General features: G+C 38.8%; 1 protein-coding gene across 2 annotated transcripts in view; it reads left to right on the top strand.

Moving 5' to 3' along the window:
- Positions 1-10000, top strand: part of LOC136850167 (semaphorin 5c-like) — a 252704-nt gene that overhangs the window by 78768 nt on the left and 163936 nt on the right. Inside the window, exon 2 of one of the 2 annotated variants that reach the window (XM_067123785.1) lies at positions 4317-4460. The gene's annotated coding sequence lies outside the window, so the exon portion shown is untranslated. Of the gene's footprint in view, positions 1-4316; positions 4461-10000 lie in introns of those variants that run through there. The other variant, XM_067123789.1, reaches the window with a different exon arrangement.

Raw genomic sequence — 10000 nt, 5'->3', positions numbered from 1 at the left:
GAGAGAGAGAGAGAGAGAGAGAGAGAGAGAGAGAGAGAGTTTTGAACGAGTATTAGATAGACAAGGGAAACTTCGAATCAAAGCATGGGCAGCAAGAGAGAAAGAGAACGGAGAAAGCCTTAATGGAAAATTGACAAGATAAGCTTAGTGGTAATGTATATAGAATAAGAGGAGGAAAAAGATAGGGAGAAGACGATGTAGTAAACATGTACGAAGAAGAGGAAAAATAGAGAGAGAGAGATGTTTGTAGTAAACATTTCAAGGCAGTGTATGGAAAGAGGGTGAAGTTGTTGAGGCAAAGCATGGAGAGAGCGACCCAGGTAGTCTTAAAAGAATGGTTGCTGGATCCATCCATAGTGGCCTCACCAACCAACGGGCCAATGTCACACAAACGCAGATGTTACGTCAGTTTCTCCAATGACGTTTGGAATTTCGGTTTGGACGTCTCTCTGTAGGCGTGTTTTGTTGACAAACACCCCAGGTATTGAGACCCTCTCTTTCTCTCTACCATTCCTTCAAATGCGACCTTGTTGCATCAACGCAGTATCTACTGTTGAGACTAATTTACATGTTTTTTTTTTTTTTAGCATGGCGTGTTTGATATATGGTTTCTCGTCCAAGATCGCGTAAATTTTCTCTCTTTTTTTTTTTCCCCTCGCCATAGGAGTCACATTTCATGCTGAGTGAATTAAACTGCAATCAATAATTTTATGAGGAACTTGTAGAAATCCAACCATAATCTGCATTACTGACCATAACTGAGATATTGATGATAATGTCCAGCTTGCGGCTGCTCTTCCAGATCTCCTTTTGGGGGAATATTCCTTCCCAAGGCTTTGAGGTCGAGAATCTCGAGGTTGACCTTCGCGGGACAAACCAAACGTCCGACCTCCTGTTATGTTTCTCTGACTTTTAGGCTGTTGTCTGGTTGGTGATGTTTTTCATTCACCTGGGTATGCTTTGTACTTCTCTCTCTCTCTCTCTCTCTCTCTCTCTCTCTCTCTCTCTCTCAGGCTCGTGTTGGACATCACTCAAAACTGGTGTTTTCCATTTCAGAGCTAATTTTGAATATAGCAGGGCCAATGTTGAACTTTATAAGGCCAGCTGTGGACCTCTCTCTCTCTCTCTCTCTCTCTCTCTGATAGGCTAGTAATGGATATCCTTCAAAACGTGTTAGCCAATTCAAAACCAATTTTCAGTAAAGCGGGGCCAGTGTTGGACGTTATCAAGCCAGCTGTGGACGCGATAAGGCCTGTATTTCTGCGCAGCAAAGCCGGTATTAGACCTAGCAAAGTTTATTTGGGACGAGGCCAAGCCGCCACTATTGGACGCAGCGACCTCAAAAAATCGCATCCTGCTGGATCCCGATTGAGCACATGAGCGAGTAATTGCTTGATCGACTGATGGAAGTTGCTCCTGCAATCGGATACTCGGCGTAAATGACGTTCGGCGTCGAATTTCAAGAGGAGCTGCAGTCGCTGGTTGCAGGGTTGCTCGGAGACGGGAGCTTGTTAGGAGCTTAGGAGCTTGCTTGTAGCTTGCAGGCTAGTTAGTTAATTGCTTGGGAGCTCGTTATAGAGATGTTAGATCTTATTCAGTATTTCATTAAGATTAGGTTTTATGCATGCAGTACTTGAAATTTTAAATAAATTTTATACTGTGCGTGCTTGTATATGAGAATATATATCGCAAGATTATGAATAAGTATATACACGATCCTACATGTAAGTCTGAAAATATTTACATTTTTTATAAGGAAAACAGTGTCACATAAATTATATATTAATGTTCACTGAAGTTACATATTAATGCTCTATTTAGAAACGATCTATATGTGAACGTGTTGTGATTATAAATGGGCGAATACATAATTTATTCTTATTAATATTTTGTGTAGTAAATTCGAGATCTGATTTACTTGGAAGCTTGTGCCGATGCATATGTGTATGCATAAGAAACGTGTTAATGCAAGGTCTGACTATTGTATGCTTTTCAGTGGGTTCTGAAATGAGAAAAATCTCAAAAATGTTTGAACTCTCTCTCTCTCTCTCTCTCTCTCTCTCTCTCTCTCTCTCTCTCTCTCTCTCTCTCTCTCCATGAGTTCAAGACCTCTCAAGATTTCCATCTCCCCCGAGCCACAGTTTGCTCACTGGATTGGTCAGTTTGTAGAAGTTGATATATTCTGGCGCGTTCCTCTGTGGCTCGTCGTCGGCAGGCTTGGGTCTCTGCCAGTGTTTTGCTCTTTTTTTTTTTTACTCTTTTTTTTCTGGCAATATTTTACAAATGGTGCATTCGACTGCCAGAAAAGGCGCTTTTCTTTTTCTTACTATTGGTTGTCCATCAGCTACGCGCTACACGGTCGTGAAAAATGTCTGGAAGTTGTGAAGATCAGCTGGAGAATCATTTCCATGCGCAGTGAACGGTACTGCAGTTACTCGGTCACAGGACGCCTCGGATCACATTTAAACAGATGAAACGAACGCCTTTATTTATGACATGTCACGGATTCCCTCGATAAAAGACAAGCCCTTATTCTGGTCTGCGATCACTATCGGTAAGCCACGACTGGTACAGTTGGTGCGGTGAAAGTAGAGGGAGATAGAGCGAGAGAGAGAGAGAGAGAGAGAGAGAGAGGTGGGGAGGGGGATGGCTGAACTGGCTGGCGAGAGGGCCGTGGGCCCACTTGCAAATGCACTGCCTTATACGGAATACGAGTAACCTGGCTGTGCTCCCTTCCTGCCACCCACCCACTTCTCCCTTCGTCCTTCCATCCCTCCCTATCCACCCCCTCAATCTCTCCCTCCATCGCTGCCAGGTTCAGGTACCTGGTGGCAGCAGTCGTCCTGGTATCCAGCGTCACCCTATATTTTTTCTTGTTATTCTTCTTGAGGACCTTGTTGTCCTCTCCACTTACCAGTTTTGAAGAATTCTTGCATCTGCTTATCTCCGCTTCATCGTTTTCTTCTTTTCGTCTTCTTTCGTCAGTTTTGATCTGTTGTCATATATAAGTCAAGACAGTCTTTGTTCATTTTGATTTGCGTTCACTTCAAAAGTTCTCATAATTTTTTTAATTTTTACTTCATTTTTTATGGTACTCAGATGTCACCTTCAAATGTTTCCTGTTTATTCGTGTTTGTCTTTGTCTCTTATCTTTATTACTAAGATTTACAGTTGACTCTCAAGGAAAAATGATAAAACACAACTAAACTTCAACAAGTTAAGTTTCGTCTTTTAAAATAAAATGCTTAGATATTAATTCATGATTTCATTTAAAAAAAAACTTAAAGAAATAAAAATAATTAATGCTGATCTTTTGGGTAAAATACGAATGAAATTCATTATTCGTGATATGGCCAAAAAGGTCAGGAATTCTTCAGACATCTGCAGCCGTATCTTGGCCATCAAAATTTTGTCCCAAGAAGTCAGTATTGAGGGCAAAATTGAAGTCATGTTGGTACGTCCACTTGTGTCATCACTTTAACGAAAGTGGATGACTTCAGTTCTGCGTAAAGTGTGGTGTTAAGATACAAAGGAAAAAAAAAATTAAAATGGGTCTTTTGACTCCGGCCTGAGTCACATTTTGAGAATTTGGCGAACTTGAAAGCTAGCCAGTTTGAGCAAATTCCTCGGTTGGTCCCATGTATTGGTCTTCCCTCTCTCTCTCTCTCTCTACCATGGTTCTTCCCGTATGTTTTCTTCTTTAGTTTTCTTTATTTTGCGACTTTTCCCCTTTCTTTTTTCTAACTTGGCCGCCTATACAATTCTAGTTTTGAAATCTAAGGTGCTAAAACCTTTATTGGACGCAAAAATTTAATTTTGTGTCTGCCCTGACACATGCACTCACACAAAAAATCTCTCTCTCTCTCTGTTTACTACATAGTTTGTTCCCTTGATTATTGGCATTTACTTTCAGCTCTTTTTTTTTCTCATTGAAATGATTGAAATAATCTCATTTTCGTTCAGTTTGTAATAAATGCAAGCAAAACATTTCAGGCATTTGCACAAAAACCGATTTTTTTAGTTTTCATTGATTTGCTCCAAAGCAATAAATTTTTGTGACTTTGTTCTTAGAGATAAGAAAATTATGATAGTTTTTTAAACCTATCGCTTGTTCTAAAGATCGTTTTATCAACTAGAAACGTATTATTATTGGATATTTATTTATAAAACTATTACCAAAGGCAACAAAGTTAATATTTTTTTATTTTAGCGAAATCAGTGAGTTTTGCGATGTTATTGTACCATTAAAAAGGTGAAGCATCGAACTTGATCATGTTATTACAATCTAATTAAACCATATTTTCTTCTCTTTTCAGGCAATACCGAGTGCCGCTCGGAAGTGCCTTAGAGGCATACCCACATCCCCTGGGGGCAGGCTGCCTTGCCTCCTAACAAGAGGCAGAGGAAGAAGAAGTAGAAGAAGAAGTAGTCGTAAGCTGCCACAGCCGACGTAACCTGAGGTGAGGATGTATGCATATGCAGCCTTTTAAAACTTGTAAATTATAGTCTGTGTAAAAATTAGTGTTGGCTGGAGGAGTTAAGTGTATTCAGACTGTTTTCGAAATAAGGCCTTTTTTGGGATAACTATTTGTGTGTGACGGGTATGTGTGAGTGTGTGTGTGTGTTGGAGGGAGAGAGAGAGAGAGAGAGAGAGAGAGAGAGAGAGAGAGAGAGAGAGAGAGAGAGAGAGAATGTTTTGCGGTGAAAGAATATGTGGGTGTGTGTGTGGAAGGAAGAGAGAGTAGTGTTCTAAAAGTAGAATATATGTGATAGTTATTTTAATAAGAATATATTATATTTTTAATGCATTTAGAGAGAGAGAGAGAGAGAGAGAGAGAGAGAGAGAGAGAGAGAGAGAGAGAGAGAGAGAGAGAGAGAGAAAGCGGGGCGTTGGGGAGAAGTTGGTTTGGAAAGAGAGAGAAAGAGAGAGTTGAAGCGAAGGAATTGATGAAAGATTAAATAAGAAAGTTGAGGCGATAGTTCACTTACATCAAACTGGAATCCGCCTTAGAAAAGCATTTGGAGAGCGTTTTAATGCAAACTTTATATGACAAAATATTATTTATTGTACCTTAGTGATGGCTGTGGGGAAGAAAATATTCCGTTTTTATTTACGTGTCTGCCTTTTACCTTTCCTAAACAGTGAAACCACAAGAAGTCGCGGTGCTTTCTCTCGCTTCATTTGGCTAACTGTTGCGTTCTCTCTCTCTCTCTCTCTCTCTCTCTCTCTCTCTCTCTCTCTCTTAAATGTATTTCTCCTGTGTGCTTATTTGTTTCTTCATTCCTAAAATGACAGTTCTCTCTCTCTCTCTCTCTCTCTCTCTCTCTCTCTCTCTCTCTCTCTCTCTCTCTCTCTCTCTCTCCTAAATCCCGTTCTTCATTCACCGTTCGGTTCATATATCTCTTTCCCATATCTCAAATAGAATTCTACTTTTCTTTCTTTCACTTTATATACGTGTACAGTATATGTATATATATATATATATATATATATATATATATATATATATATATATATATATATATATATATATATATATATAATATATTTATATATATATATATACTGTATATATATTTACATACACATACATACACGCACACGCACACAAACTACACACACACACTTCCTCCCCATTTTCCACAAGAACTTTTAACACCCCACGATGCTACCTATTCTCCCCCAACCCCCATCCTCCCAGCAACCCCAGCCAGTCCCGGCGTCCACTTCACTGCCACTCTCCTTCGTAACCTGTACGCGACCCCCCATGGGTCGCTGGTCCCCTTGGGTCGTCCCTCCCCCCCTCCTTCCCCTGGAGCCTGCCTGCCTGCCTGCCACATCTCACTTTCATCAAACACCTGTGAAACCCTGCGGGTCGTAGGGACAACCCAGGGGCGATTTGCTCCTGAAACGACTCGAATCTCGCCAAATAGCGAAGAGGAAGGCAAGGGACACCGAGATCGCCTTCCTCAGTGTCCCTGTTAATTGGCCTCTATTGTGCAGGAGGTGTGAAACAAGCACACACGCAGGAGAGAGACCCCGGGGTGGGGTTATGGGGTGAGGGGGGTGTTGAGGTAATAGTGATTGGAGGGAGGGGTGGGGGTTTGAAGGGGAAGAGAAGAGGTGAAGGTGGAGAGCAGAGACAGGGATCAGTCTAAGATGGGTTAAACTTTTGCCCCAGGATTCCTCCTCCTCCTCCTCCTCCTCCTCCTCCTCCTCCTCCTCCTCCTCCTCCTCCTCCTCCTCTCCTTTATCTTTATCTTTCTCCTTCCCTCTTTTAAAAAACCGAAGCTTACGTCTGTGAAGTTTCCTTGCCTTCAATTTTGTTTTTAACCCTGTTTTATTTCTTTCTTTCTCTGATGCAAAATTAGACTTTTTTTTATAGCGATAAAATGGAAATTGCTCATTTATTTGCGAGTATCACAGACGTAAAAGCGACTGCATAATCTCGCAGATAACAAAATGACAAAGAATATTTTCTTCTTGGGTATTACTCATGCCACTTAGAGGGTAAATCCTTGGGTTTGAGCGGGAAAACCTACTCTGTTGTCTTGCAATTTATTTATATCATATGATATTTGCATGAGAAAGAGTGTGAGAATGCGCCTTTGAAGAAATAACTTGTGCATATATTATTATTATTTATTATTATTATTATTATTATTATTATTATTATTATTATTATTATTATCAAGTTAACAGAAATTTTAAGGTTCGAATGAGTTGCAATAAGTGGGACTATCGCAACAGTAACTCTTATTGTAAACGATTTTTTTTTCCTTTCGTTAATAACAGGTCAGGGTGTGTGAACCACTTCCTAACTGTTAATGAAGCCAACATTTATTTTATTTTTCATTTTTGGGGATTCCCTCCTTGCCACACACCAAGGGTGGTATTATTGCCAAAAGTTCCCAGCTAATTGCCGAAGCCTTCTCCAATAATTTTAATTGACATCTGGCAACATTGCCTTATCAGGTGGGCGTGGTTTGTTGCTCAGATAAACTCGATTAGATATCCCGTAGATTTATTTATAATGAATGTGAAGAGAGAGACAATAACCTGTTCGTTTAAGATAAATAGTTTTTACTGTTGTCAAAGTGCTTGTAGGCTTCATTTCCTTTGTGTTCTTTCTTGAAGATTTCTGTGATTGTTGTTTTAGTTGCTGTATAAGGATTTGTGTTTATGTTTGTGCATTCTGGTACATTCACACTAGGCTACGCGTTATTAATAACTTAAATTCATATGTGTGTGTGTGTATATATATATATATATATATATATATATATATATATATATATATATATATATATATATATTTACATTTTATTTTGTGTTTTCTTTATGCGAATTTTAATTCTCTCCGTTGTTGTCAGTAGGATTGTTACAAACGTACTTATTTACTGTTATCATATACACCTGAGTAACTTAGGGATTTCAAGCGAAAAAAGTAATGGTACAAAGATATACATACACATCTCTCCTGGATTTTATTCCTCTCGAGCCAAAAATTACTCCGTGGGAATCTGTACCCTATAGGAATTGTGTGATTCAGACTTACTGCTTCAAATTCCAAACTTTGGACTTCTCATTCTTATTGTTTTCCGTGACTTCAAATATTAATTTTTCTCCTCATATTTTCCTTTAGTTTAGGCTAAATAAAGGCATCGGATCACCCTTCCCATTGACCTCTCTAAAAAAAAAAAAATAGTGAAAGATCTCGCGAAAAATGGAAAAGAGTGAACATATATCAGTTGACCCGAAACCGGCATTTCTATAACAATGGTTTGACTATATTATTGCCGCTTAACTCCATGATCATACATTCAGTGACGAGCGAATGTATTTGTGTACGCCTGCACACGGTAGTAATACAATGGGTTAAGATTTTATCTTGACGCAGGTATGTAGATTTGCAAGGTCTCTGTACGCATTGCTTATTTTATCTCCCTTTACTCAGTCATCCATGCATTTGTGTTTCTTGTTACTTTAACTTATTACTGCACTGTATTTTTTTTTATTCTGGTATGCCTGTATATAGGAACTATATACTGTAAGTATGTTTACGGTTTGCTGAGAATCAAGGGCATCATCAAGAAAATCTTCAGGAGGGGGAGGGTAAGTAGAGGTGGAAGGGGATGTGTTTGGGGAGTGGGGGGGCGGGGAGAAGGAGGTGAATGGACTTTTCTAACTTGTAAGTATTGATGACAGTTACAATAAGAACAGTATCGTAGATAAAGATTGATGACAATTGCAACGAGAATGATATAGACCAATACTGATGACACTTAGTCGCAACAAGAATGATCTCATAGATAATAATTGATGACACATCGTTGTAACAAGAATGATATCATAGATAGAGTGTAACTGATACACGTTTGTCATTATTTCAAGGGAGACTTATAGATACTACGTTTTGGAATTTTTTTCAGATAAGGTTGCTAGGTCCAACCGGTTGCCTGACTACTTAGTACGTAATTCTCTTCCTAGAACAAGAAAGTAGGATTTACTGAAACATAAATATTGTTCAGCCTTACCAGGCATCGAATCGTGGTCCTCTTGTTGGAGAGGCGAGAGTCCTGACCACTAACCAGTTATTACTATATTAATCATGCATGTGTATCTATGCGTATTTATGAAAACATGGGGCGTCTTGCAGTTATCCTTTTCAGACAGAAGAAAGCTCACTCCGCAACACCTTCTCAGGGCTCCTTAACAGACACCAAGTTAACCGCAACACTTAACACTTGTTAGCAGAGGTCTCCCGACATATAGCCTCCGGGGAAAAGGCTCTCTCTCTCTCTCTCTCTCTCTCTCTCTCTCTCTCTCTCCACAGACACCGCTATTTTTGGGAGCCCTAAAACAAGAAGCCCTGAGACCTATCTCTACCTGCCTACCACCTATGGAATAAGCCTTTTCTCTGATTATCCCATTTTTCTTCTACCTTGTTGTGAGCGCGCGCGAGAGAGAGAGAGAGAGAGAGAGAGTGCATTAAAGCAAGTTAAGTTCAATGAAATTAGATAGATCTACCGTCTCTGGGAGAGTGTTATGTCATTAATTCTCACATGACTTGTTTTTCCAACCTTAAATATTATGCGTCGAATTCGCTTTTCCTTGGGAATAACTGAATACAAAACTGAATTATATTTGGTAACATTTGCCTGGCCAGGATTCGAACCTATAACTTTTGGGTTCGATATAAAATAGGCAATAGACTTACCAACTAAGCTTCCGAAGTCCCCGCGGGGAAGTAATTCTCAAGGTATAGTGGAACCAATATCAAGGGTATTTGACGCGTAAGATTCGATATATATATATATATATATATATATATATATATATATATATATATATATATATATATATATATATATATATATATATATATATATATATTTATATATGTAAATATATACATAAGTTACGAGCTTTCTAGGACAAACAATGAGGACTGTTACGTTACTCCTAGAAAGCTTGTAACTTTCCCTGAATAAATATCTCCTCTAGATACCATCCAGTTGTAATGAGGTCCTGTTAGTAATCCAGTTGTAATGAGGTCCTGTTAGTAATTGTATTTGTGCACAGAACAATTGTATAAGTGGTAAAGTTAATATACATATACATGCATACAGACAAACACACACACACACACACACACAGAGAGAGAGAGAGAGAGAGAGAGAGAGAGAGAGAGAGAGAGAGAGAGACCCTCCTGTTTGGATGATATAAAGATGTTGTCAATATTATGAGGAGACAGAGAACAAAAGATCATAGATTTTGTGCATGATTATATCATTAGGAGGTTCTGTTTCCATTTATTGTTTAATTTGAAAATGGTAGTTATAAATACTTATTTACTGTAAGACTATAGCTTTTTTTTAAATTGTGCATGATATATCCACATGATGGCTTGAAGAGGTCATTAAATCAGATGTAAACGAAAATGAAAAGCACATCATTTTTAAGTTTTGTTTTTAATGGTAGCATTAACGCAGATAA

Source organism: Macrobrachium rosenbergii, chromosome 21 (assembly GCF_040412425.1).
Source record: "Macrobrachium rosenbergii isolate ZJJX-2024 chromosome 21, ASM4041242v1, whole genome shotgun sequence".
Taxonomy (NCBI): Eukaryota; Metazoa; Arthropoda; class Malacostraca; order Decapoda; family Palaemonidae; genus Macrobrachium; species Macrobrachium rosenbergii.
The sequence above is the reverse complement of the archived record's forward strand: the minus strand, read 5'-3'. Positions and strand labels throughout refer to the sequence as shown.